Raw genomic sequence first — 10,341 nt, 5'->3', positions numbered from 1 at the left:
GAAGGTGGGCTGTGAGAGAAGGTGGGCTGTGGGAAGAAGGTGGGCTGTGAGAGAAGGTGGGCTGTGGGAAGAAGGTGGGCTGTGAGAGAAGGTGGGCTGTGGGAAGAAGGTGGGCTGTGAGAGAAGGTGGGCTGTGGGAAGAAGGTGGGCTGTGAGAGAAGGTGGGCTGTGGGAAGAAGGTGGGCTGTGAGAGAAGGTGGGCTGTGGGAAGAAGGTGGGCTGTGAGAGAAGGTGGGCTGTGGGAAGAAGGTGGGCTGTGAGAGAAGGTGGGCTGTGGGAAGAAGGTGGGCTGTGAGAGAAGGTGGGCTGTGGGAAGAAGGTGGGCTGTGAGAGAAGGTGGGCTGTGGGAAGAAGGTGGGCTGTGAGAGAAGGTGGGCTGTGGGAAGAAGGTGGGCTGTGAGAGAAGGTGGGCTGTGGGAAGAAGGTGGGCTGTGAGAGAAGGTGGGCTGTGGGAAGAAGGTGGGCTGTGAGAGAAGGTGGGCTGTGGGAAGAAGGTGGGCTGTGAGAGAAGGTGGGCTGTGGGAAGAAGGTGGGCTGGGGGGAGAAGGTGGGCTGTGGGGAGAAGGGGGGCTGTGGGAGAAGGTGGGCTGTGAGAAGGTGAGCTGTGAGAAGGTGAGCTGTGAGAAGGTGGGCTGTGGGGAGACGGTGGGCTGTGAGAAGGTGGGCTGTGAGAAGGGGGGCAGTGAGGAGAAGGTGGGCTGGAGGAAGAAGTAGGGATACAGAGGGAAGTTGAGCTTTGGAGAGGATGTGGGTTGTGGGTAAGAATATGGGGAAAGGAAAGAGGTGGCTGCAGGAGGGCCCCCCAAAATGGAGGTCAGCACTGGGGTCTGAAGCCTGATATTCCTACACAGCTCCAGGGGCTGGGCCCTGGGCTCCCTTCCCTGTCAACCAGCCCTCCCCGATCCTTCCCCAGGGCAAGCCCCTCACCTTTTTCTACCCCTCAGGGCAATGGCGTCAGAGGAGGCAGAACTTAAACAGATAGAGGACCTGGGGAGGGAGGGGAAGGATATCCTGTATTCCCCCACCAGCGCCTGGAGGCAACAGAGACAGAAAGACACATAGGTAGGGAGACACAGAGAAAAACTGAAAGAGAGTAGAGATCCACCCTCCCCGATCCTTCCCCAGGGCAAGCCCCTCACCTTTTTCTACCCCTCAGGGCAATGGCGTCAGAGGAGGCAGAACTTAAACAGATAGAGGACCTGGGGAGGGAGGGGAAGGATATCCTGTATTCCCCCACCAGCGCCTGGAGGCAACAGAGACAGAAAGACACATAGATAGGAAGACACAGAGAAAAACTGAAAGAGAGCTAGAGATCCAGAGAGAGAGAAATAAGACAGAGATGCAGAGAGAGATAGGGACAAGATAAGAAAGAGGTAAAAGGATGAAAAGGCTCCAACAGAGAGAGCCTTGGAGAGGGAATGGACATTGTCCAGACAGAGAGGGGCTGAGAGGAGCAGCGGAGGTGGTCTGGGTATGGGGTTCCCAAGGACCCCACAGCCAGCCCAGCAGGCCCCACCTGTACCAGGTGCTCACCTCCAGGCCACTGTTGCCCCAGCGAATCCTGTGTGGACAACATTAGCTCCTGGGGCCTCCCATTCCTCTGCAGGGTAGGGCACACCAGCACTTCCATAAAAGTGACACCCAGCCCACCTTCTTCCCTGCAGGACTGTCTCCCCAGCTGCTGTCTGCCCAGGCTCAGAAGAGTCACTGGGGCGCCAACAGCCCCACCGGGAGGGTACACAGGGCCCTCACAGAGGGACCTGCTGGTCTAGTCACTGGGGGCCCAAGCAGGGGGTCTAGGTTGGCCAAAGCTTCAGACTCTTATAGGAATACCCTAAGGGCCTTCTAGAAAGTGGGGGGACAAAAGGAAAAGGACCCTTTGTCTTCTTACATGTGAGGACACCCTACTGCTCAAACACCTTCTGTGGCTCCCCATTGCCTTTCAAATTTTCTAATGCAGCGGTTCTCAACCTGTGGGTCTCGACCCCTTTGCGGGTCTAACGACCCTTTCACAGGGGTCGCCTAAGACCATCGGAAAACACATATATAATTACATATTGTTTTTGTGATTAATCACTATGCTTTAATTATGTTCAATTTGTAACAATGAAATATGGGGGTCACCACAACATGAGGAACTGTATTAAAGGGTTGCGGCATTAGGAAGGTTGAGAACCACTGTTCTAATGCCTTTCACGTGGAAAGGCCCAGAATTAAGAATCAGAGTGGACATGTTGGGGGGCCCTGGGAGGAGGTGGAGGGAAGTGGTTAAACTGCTGGTAGGAAAGATCCCTCACATGGCCCAGGGAGTGAACAGACTGCGGGGACTGAATGGGAGCCTGGAGGAAGGGAGGAGCCGGAGTCCCCACACACATCCTGTGAGGGGGCTCCCAGCCCCGTGAGCTTTGAAGTAGATTCACCTGCGGGCCTCGGCTTGGGAACAGCGGCCTCTGGTGGAAGATGCGTGTAATTGCACCCTCCTTCATTGGTTCATGCAACAGACGTTGGGATCTCAGCCATATTCCCGGTGCATTAAAGTATTTAAATTTCTCCTTCCTATAAAACAAATTTATCTCCAGCAGTAATCATGAAATGAAACAAATAATAATAATTGCATTAAAATACAGATGGTAAAAATTTTATTAATGTCTGATATAACATTTTATGTAAATAATTGTCCAGTAACTATATGAATTTTAATGAAACTGAAATACTTGCAAACAGTACAATTTGGGAAGCCACTAAATCGTACCACTGATGGAACATCTTATTTTCTTGACTCACTTTTTAGTGTTAAAATAAGAAACAATTTTAAAAGAATAAATTTCATGCACTTTAAATATCTTACAATTTTATTTGTCAATTATGGTTCTCAATAAAGCTGAAAAACTAAAATAAATAAAAAGATAAGTCTCCACTTTAATGATATTATTCAAATTCAGTACTAGAGTCCATGGAGGAACTTGCCAATGAAAATTATTGTAATTCATGGTTTGCAATGCTTCACTGTTTTAATAAACACATAAAATCTCCCAGTGGGATGTGTGTGCACCCTTCCACATAGAAGTAAAGATGTCTGCCTGCTGCCTGGCTCCCGAGTATGTTTTGTATTCTACCAGAACCCCTGACTTGGGGGGCCCGCCTTATTTCTAACAATTTGTAGGCTTGTCCAGGATACCATCTGTCACCACAGAGAAAATGGACCCCCTCTCCTGAGGAGGTGCACCCTGCTGCCAAGTTGCGGCGGCCTTGGTGAGGAGGGACAGCCATTACCCCTGGGCTGACTATGAGCTCGGGATTGACAGTCAGCCAGCAATGCAGGAAGGGCCCAAGCAAGACCCTCAGCAATCAGGTGACCTCATGCATGAGCCAAGGTATATTATAGCTTTAGAAAAATCCATGAAAAGGACTCTGACCTACTCTAAACTGCAGCCTCTAAACAGGTCATATCTTTGAACTGAATGAAGATTTATGAAACTTCAAGGAATAACTGAATTCAAAAAATACTGGCAAATAATCAGGATAAACAAAAATAGTTATGGGACTAAATGAATTGAGAATAACTATTCTTATGACTCTGTTTAAAATATTGTTGATTTTTTTTTTGGTTTGTTTCATTTTCCTTTATTTTTTCAAAAAGCCCCTAAGTTGTATGGCTTCCACGAAGCATCAGAGAAACGGAGGTGCCATTTCTGTACACTTTGTAAAGCAACACCTAGATGCACACACCACCGCCAACGCCCCAGCGGCTCCACCCACCTGACTGTGGCTGCCTGGCCTCTGCCACTCCTGCGGGCTGAGACGGGTCTTTAAGGCACTATTTCCGGTGGCTCAGACACAAGATGCCCTCACACCGGGCACAGCCCTGGCCCAGTGGCCCACAGGTGGCTGCTCCCGGCTCCAGGAGCAGGTGCAGCAGGAACACCGGGCCATGCTGCCCAAGCTTTGGTGCAGCATTTTGCTTGGGGTGCCACTCCCACCGCGCCTTCCCCTTTGATTTAGGGAGGCCCGGGGTGGGCTCACCCCTGGCAGCAATGCCCCACAGCGCCCCCTGGAGAAAACGGCCTTTGGATAGGTGGAGACTAGGAAGACTTTATGCCACTAATGGGGCGGGCAAGCTGGACAGCGCCAGGGCCGCCAGCTCACACTCCTCACTTCAGCAGACTTGGCAGGGCAGGCGGTGTTTTCTTTACCTCGTTTTAAATAGTTAATGCTCTTGGAAGGGAGGACTGGACACAGGAGAAATTTCTTATGGGAAGGAAGTCACCCACGTGGGGTGAGCAGCTCCTGGCCACAGTCTATGTCTTGGCTGTGGGCCACCGGACAAGCTCCTCCAGGAACCGCAGCGGAGGGTTTGGGAGCCACTGCCAGGGTCACTTGTGCCTCTGCAGTGACTTCCTCTTGCTCCTCTTGAAGAAACAGCAGCACTGGTGCCATCCGCCACTCTGCCTCTGCAGGCGCTGTGATGGGGCGTTGGAGTGACGGCAGTGGGGTCGCCCGCACTCAGCTCTGGTTGCTGGAGTCCAGTGCCCTGTTTTTGCTGGGCTTTGTCCCTGGGCTGAGTTTGCCCAGGCGGGTGGGTGTGAGCTGTGCCAATGGGCTAGGCAGGGGCTTCCCCGCCCAGGTGTACTCGCAGTGCAACACGAAGCCGCTGCGGGCGAAGAGGTCTGTGACGAGCTTGCAAGTAGCCTGGTCAGGCTTCTCCAAGAAGCCGGGCGCCGCAGGTACATAGCGCAGGTACGCGGCCATCTCCTCCGGGTGGCTCTCGCAGCGCACCTCAATGGGCACGGCCCGCTTGGTGTCCCCGATCTTCTGGTAGTGCTCTTTGAGCACGTCCCTGAGCCCTGCCAGGGCAGGCTGCCACGCAGGCAGCCCATGGACTGTGGCCTAGCACCTCCAGGTTGTCAGGGGCTCTGCTCCTTGCCCAGGTGTGTACTGATGCTCATGGAGCGCGCTGTGCCCTTCAGGCTTTTGTGCTCGCGGCAGGGATTGCGCTTCTTGGTCCCGGGGTCCATGTACTCCTGGGCCAGGCCAGAGTCGATGATGCGGATGGCGTGCTGCGCTTGCTGCCCGCCGCCCCACCAGGAAGTCCTCCGGCTGCACGTCGCGGCAGACGAGGCTCTTGGTGCGCACACACTCCATGCATGTGATCAGCTGGATGGCGATCATGAGCACAGTCTTGAGCATGATGTGTGGTCACGCAGATCGAATAGGTCCTCCAGGCCGGGCCGAGCAGCTCCAGCACCATGGCGCTGTACTTCCCGCGCGGGCCACAGGGACCGGAGGAACACCCTCTGTGAGCCGAGCTGCGGGTGGAAGCTGTGTTCCAGGCACGGCTGCAGCGCCCTCACCGGATGGGCTCCAATCGGAGAGCTAAGTATTCATTTGTATAGAGATTCTTTCTGAGCCGAGCTCCCCGAAGTTGCCACAGCCTATCTTCTTCCCGACCCGGAAGTTGGGGCCACCATCACGACCCCCAACTGGTCCCCGTGTGCCGCCGCTGTGGCTGGTCCGGCCACCAGCTTTGCACATTCTCCCGCCCTCCTTTGACGCCCCTTCCCCTCTTGTCTTGTCAGAGTCCATCAGTTTGTTGTACCCTGGCCTCTCCTCCGTGACTGCTGCTGGACAGACACCATGGCACCTGGCGGGCTCCTGGCAGGTGAGATGTGGGTACTTGCAAGGGCCAGGCCACGGGACTCATCTCAGTGGCCTGAAAGTCGCACGCAGGGGAGGACACATTCTGCTGACAGGTCCCACCACCTCAGATCTCATGGCTCCCAGATCCCGGCCTCTGCCGTGGCCTAGTGACGGATCGGCCGAGCTGGGTGGCCAGTCCTTCCTCAGCAGCGCGATGCGGGCCCAGAGCCACCGCTCCCTCACTGCTGCCACATGTTGGGCACGGACTGTCCTGCTGCACGGCTTGTGGCTCACAGTGTTGCCATGGACCTCACTTACACACCAGTGTCGCTGGCAGCTGCCGCCACTGCTGGGCGTGCGTGGACCTAAAATATCGTTGATTTTTAAATCTTTTGTTTCTGAAATATAAGGAAAACTAAAAGGCAGACATTCTGCATCATAGTAACTAACAAATTAGTAACCTTCATTTCATGGTACTCCCAAGAGACAAAGATTCAAAGACAACAACACCCCAGAGATATTTTTGTCCATTGGGAAAGACATTGAAAGACTCTCCAGCAGTGTTAAAGGGACCTCACCTTCTCAGGTACCATGAATGGACATCTACCCTTGTCTCTGACACTCGCCTTCATCTCAAGGATGAGAAGCCGCCGACTACAGAGGAGGTTGACAGCCATCCCAAGACGTCAGCAAGGCCTGTATTCTCACAAATTGATGCTGCTCAAACCTTGTTCTTATATCACCTAATTGTTATTGATCAAATGCATATAAAATGATTTTTATCCTGTTATTATCCTCAAAAAAAAATCTCCCAGTGGTACAGAAAAGTACAGAGTAATAACTATTATTATTATTATTATTATTATTAGCTGCCCACATGACTACTAAGTGCCCAGCACTGTTCTAATCACTTTACAAATAATAACCTCCTTTGTTTTTCACCCAAACCTGTGAGGCAGGTACTATTATTACCTCATTCTCAGATAAGGAAACTGAGACACAGAGGGATCAAGGTAATGGCCAAGGCCACACAGCAATGAAGTGATGGAACTGGATTTGAACCCAGGCTGACTGTCTGCCCAGTTCTTGGTGTCTGGGCTCTACTGGCCTGGACTCGGGTCAGGAGGAGAGTGGTGAGGGACCACGTCCCTAAGGACATGGCAAAATTAACCAAAAGGCATAGAGAAAAGGCACTGTAGGCAGAGGGAACAGTAGGAGCAAAGTTCCTGATACAGGAATAAGTTTGGCGAGTTGGAGAAATAGAGAGGAGTCCCATGGGGTTGGAGCTGAGGGAGGTGAGAACATGAGTGGGAGATTACAGCAGAGGCTGCAATATGCAGGGCCTCAGGGAACCATTAAAGGTTCTAGAGAATCTAGACTAAGCGTGTCAAACTCGCGGACCATGGGCTGCATGTGGCCCACAATGAATATTTTGCGGCCCAGGCAATACAACAGTATGTAAGAAACGTTTTAATAAAAATTTTGTAACTTAATTTTTACAATATCCTGTTATACATAATTATTAATAACAAACTACAACGTTCACTAATGATTGATTACTATAACCGTGTTGCATTCATTTCCCTTACACGCCTTACACGCAGGCACACCATTTCTCTCCACTAATACTCACAGCGAATATTTTAGCAGCCGATTGCCACATCATTAGTCTTGGACTGACTTGTTTGGTGTGTGCAACAGGAAATATTTCACTTTTGGAGAACAAGAAAAATAGGTTTATTTGCGTTACGCTTATTAATTTATGCAGTTATTCAGTGTCTGTTAAGTTAATGTTCAAGAAAAAATATTTTTATTAAAATGTTCTATTATTTTATGTTAAAGATTACTCATTTATTTCAGCCCTTTGTATTCAGCATGTCTCTATCGAAATAAACCTACGTTTCTATGAAAATTGAAGCTTTCGGTTTTTTGCAGCCCACATAAACTTAAACCTTGTTTATTTGGCCCTTGCTAGTCTTTGAGTTTGACGTGCTTGTTCTAGACAAGAGAGGAGTGATTCTAACTTCCTCTCCGATTGTGCAGCCTCTGGCATCACCTGGAATCAGTCAGGGCTCCTTCAGGTATAAATGACAGAAGCAGGGGGCCAGGCTTCCTGGCTCAGCCTACCCCAGCTGTGTGGACATGGGCAGATTGCTTTACCTCTCTGTTTCCTCATCTGTGCAATGAGGATAATAATAATACCTCAGAGGGTTGTTGGGATAATTAAATAGGCAGGTGATAAGGGCTACATAGTCACAATAAATATGGGCTCACATAGCATGGTTTGATCCAGGTACTCACATGATATCACCAAGGCTTAGGTGTCTTCCCTCTGCCATCACAGGCTGCCTGGGCTTTATGTTCTGGCTCCATACAACAGGTCGAGCCCCAATCCCAATCCTGTGGTCCACAAAATGACCACTGCCATTTCTCCCATCCTCAAACCACAAAATCTAGGGCCAAATTGGGGGGTGGGGGGTCTCTACAGTTGCCCCAGAGGGGAAAAACATCTCATTGCTCTGAGTGGGTTACATGCTCACTCCTGAGCCAATCGTTGTGGCCATAAAGGCAGTGGCTGGGAGCTGGGGCTGGAGTCAATCACAACCGAGGATGGGGAGCACTGTCGGAAAAGAAATGCAGCACTGTTGGGTCCTGTGCAGGAGTCACAGAGAATCACCCACCTAGCCTCGGCCTCTCCAGTCTCCCCAGCCCCTACACTCCACATCAAGTTGATTCCAAAGTGGAGAAACCAACCTCCCTTCCCAGTCCAGGCACTCTGGAGGCAACCAATAGATGTGCCTCTCCAACATCGATGTTTCTCTTTCTGTCTCTCCCCCTCCCTTCCACTCTGAAAATCAATGGGAAAATATCCTCAGGTGAGGATTAACAAAAAATAAAGATAGTGCAGAGAAAATCTGTGCCCCGGGCCAAATCTGTGACACCGGGGGCCATCTTAGAGTGGAATGCTTGCACACTCACACCCCACAGTGAAACCAGCTGACATCTCCCACAACATAGCTCTGTTTGGAGCCATTGGTGCAAAGGTCAAGTCTAGGGTCAAGTGCAGATTTCCAATGGTGAGCAGAGGACAGCTGAGCAAGTCACTAAGGGATTACACTCAGAGCTACAGAAAGACTGGAGTACGGTGGACAACAGGAAGTAAGCACTAGGGTGGTACATGGGAGATGTAAATGCTTAGCGAGGGCTTGGGTCCTGCCTGTGGATGTTCATTCCCTGGACAGATATTTATTGAGTGTCAGCCACACGCCAGGCACTCTTCTAAGGCAACTGGTGTACAAGACAGATGTGAGCCCACCTTGCCAGCAGGCTTTTCTTAAGTCAAAGAACAGAGGCATTCCCTAAATCGCTGTAGCAGGGACAAGCAGGTGGCTGTGCATCCATTCTCCTTTTCTTTTCTTTCTTCCATTACAGAGGATCTTTATTTATAAAGCAAAGAAAATTATAAATCACTTTTGGACTGTTTTGATATCTATAAAACAACTTGTAAAAAATGTAGCCACTCCTTTGCAAGAAGCTCTTGTGTGTGTTGATCTCCTGGGTACCATGTGGATGGCCCAGGATCCTGCGAGTGTGTTTGTCCAGAAGAAAGCCTCTCCCTGGCATCCTGATGGCCAGCACCATGGCCCTGGGGTCAGCGAGAATGTGTAGGCATTAGAGGTTCAGTCCACTCAATGGGGCCAGGAAAACAGCATTCTGGAAGTATGCTGGGCTGATTCCTTGCTCATCTTGCTACACTTCTCCTGGTCAGTGCCGACCATTCTTGAACAGCAGGTTCCACCGAGAATAATGCAGGGAAGGACTATAGAGTCCCCAGGCTAGGCCACAAAAATATGTTTAGCCCATAAGGCAGTGAAAAGTGGGGAGGTAGACAATGGGGAAGGAGTAATGGGAGCAGTGCAGATGGATGAGAAAGATCTCCACAATAAAGAAATGCAAATGTCCCATACAGAGGAAGTCACTTTCTGTAACTAGATTGGTGAGCTAACCTGGAGTTTACAGTCGCTCATTACAAGTTCTCTTATTTTGAGAACTGAAAGCACCCTTTAGGGTCAAAACCCTTTAAGGTTTAAACTGAAAATACCCAACCACTCATCAGAAAACATGCGTGGAAAATGGAGAGGGGAAAAATACCCACAATATTTGGCAGATATGAATTCTATTTCTCTTCCTCCTGGATCTGGATTTGACCATGTGCCTTGTTTTGGCCAATGAAACACTAGCAAAACGACACAAGTGGAAGCTTGAGAAGGGCTTGCACATTGAGCCTTGCCCTCTCTGCTTTTCCTGGCAACTCTGAAACCACCAAAGGAATGAGTTTGAGCTACCCTGCAGGAGAAGCCACGTGGAGGAGACCAGGCACCCCAACCAATAGCCTGCAACTGACAAACATGTGTGTAAAGCTCTCCAAGATCATCCAGCCCAGCCAACCCAGCAGCTAACTGCAATCCCATGAGTGACCCCAAACAAGACCAATGGAAGAACCACCAAGCTGAACTCAGCCCAAATGGCCAACCAACAGAATCAAGTGTTAATAAATGACCATTGTTATAACCCACTAAGATTTTAGGGTACTTTGTTACACAGCCAAGGCTAACTGATGGAATTTTCAAATATACTCTCTTTGGAAGAAGAAACCCACGCTCATAAAAGAGCAGCCACTAATTCCCTGACGATAACACAAAG

At 50.3% G+C, this 10,341-nt stretch overlaps 1 pseudogene; it reads right to left on the bottom strand.

Annotated features, from left to right (window-relative positions):
• Window positions 1–4,249: 4,249 nt before the first annotated feature.
• Window positions 4,250–5,532, bottom strand: LOC102260016 (annotated as a pseudogene).
• Between the last annotated feature and the right edge of the window lie 4,809 nt (window positions 5,533–10,341).

This window comes from Myotis brandtii, unplaced genomic scaffold (assembly GCF_000412655.1).
Source record: "Myotis brandtii unplaced genomic scaffold, ASM41265v1 scaffold321, whole genome shotgun sequence".
In the NCBI taxonomy this organism is placed as follows: Eukaryota; Metazoa; Chordata; class Mammalia; order Chiroptera; family Vespertilionidae; genus Myotis; species Myotis brandtii.
Note: the sequence above shows the minus strand (reverse complement) of the source record. Positions and strands in the feature narration are given on the sequence as shown.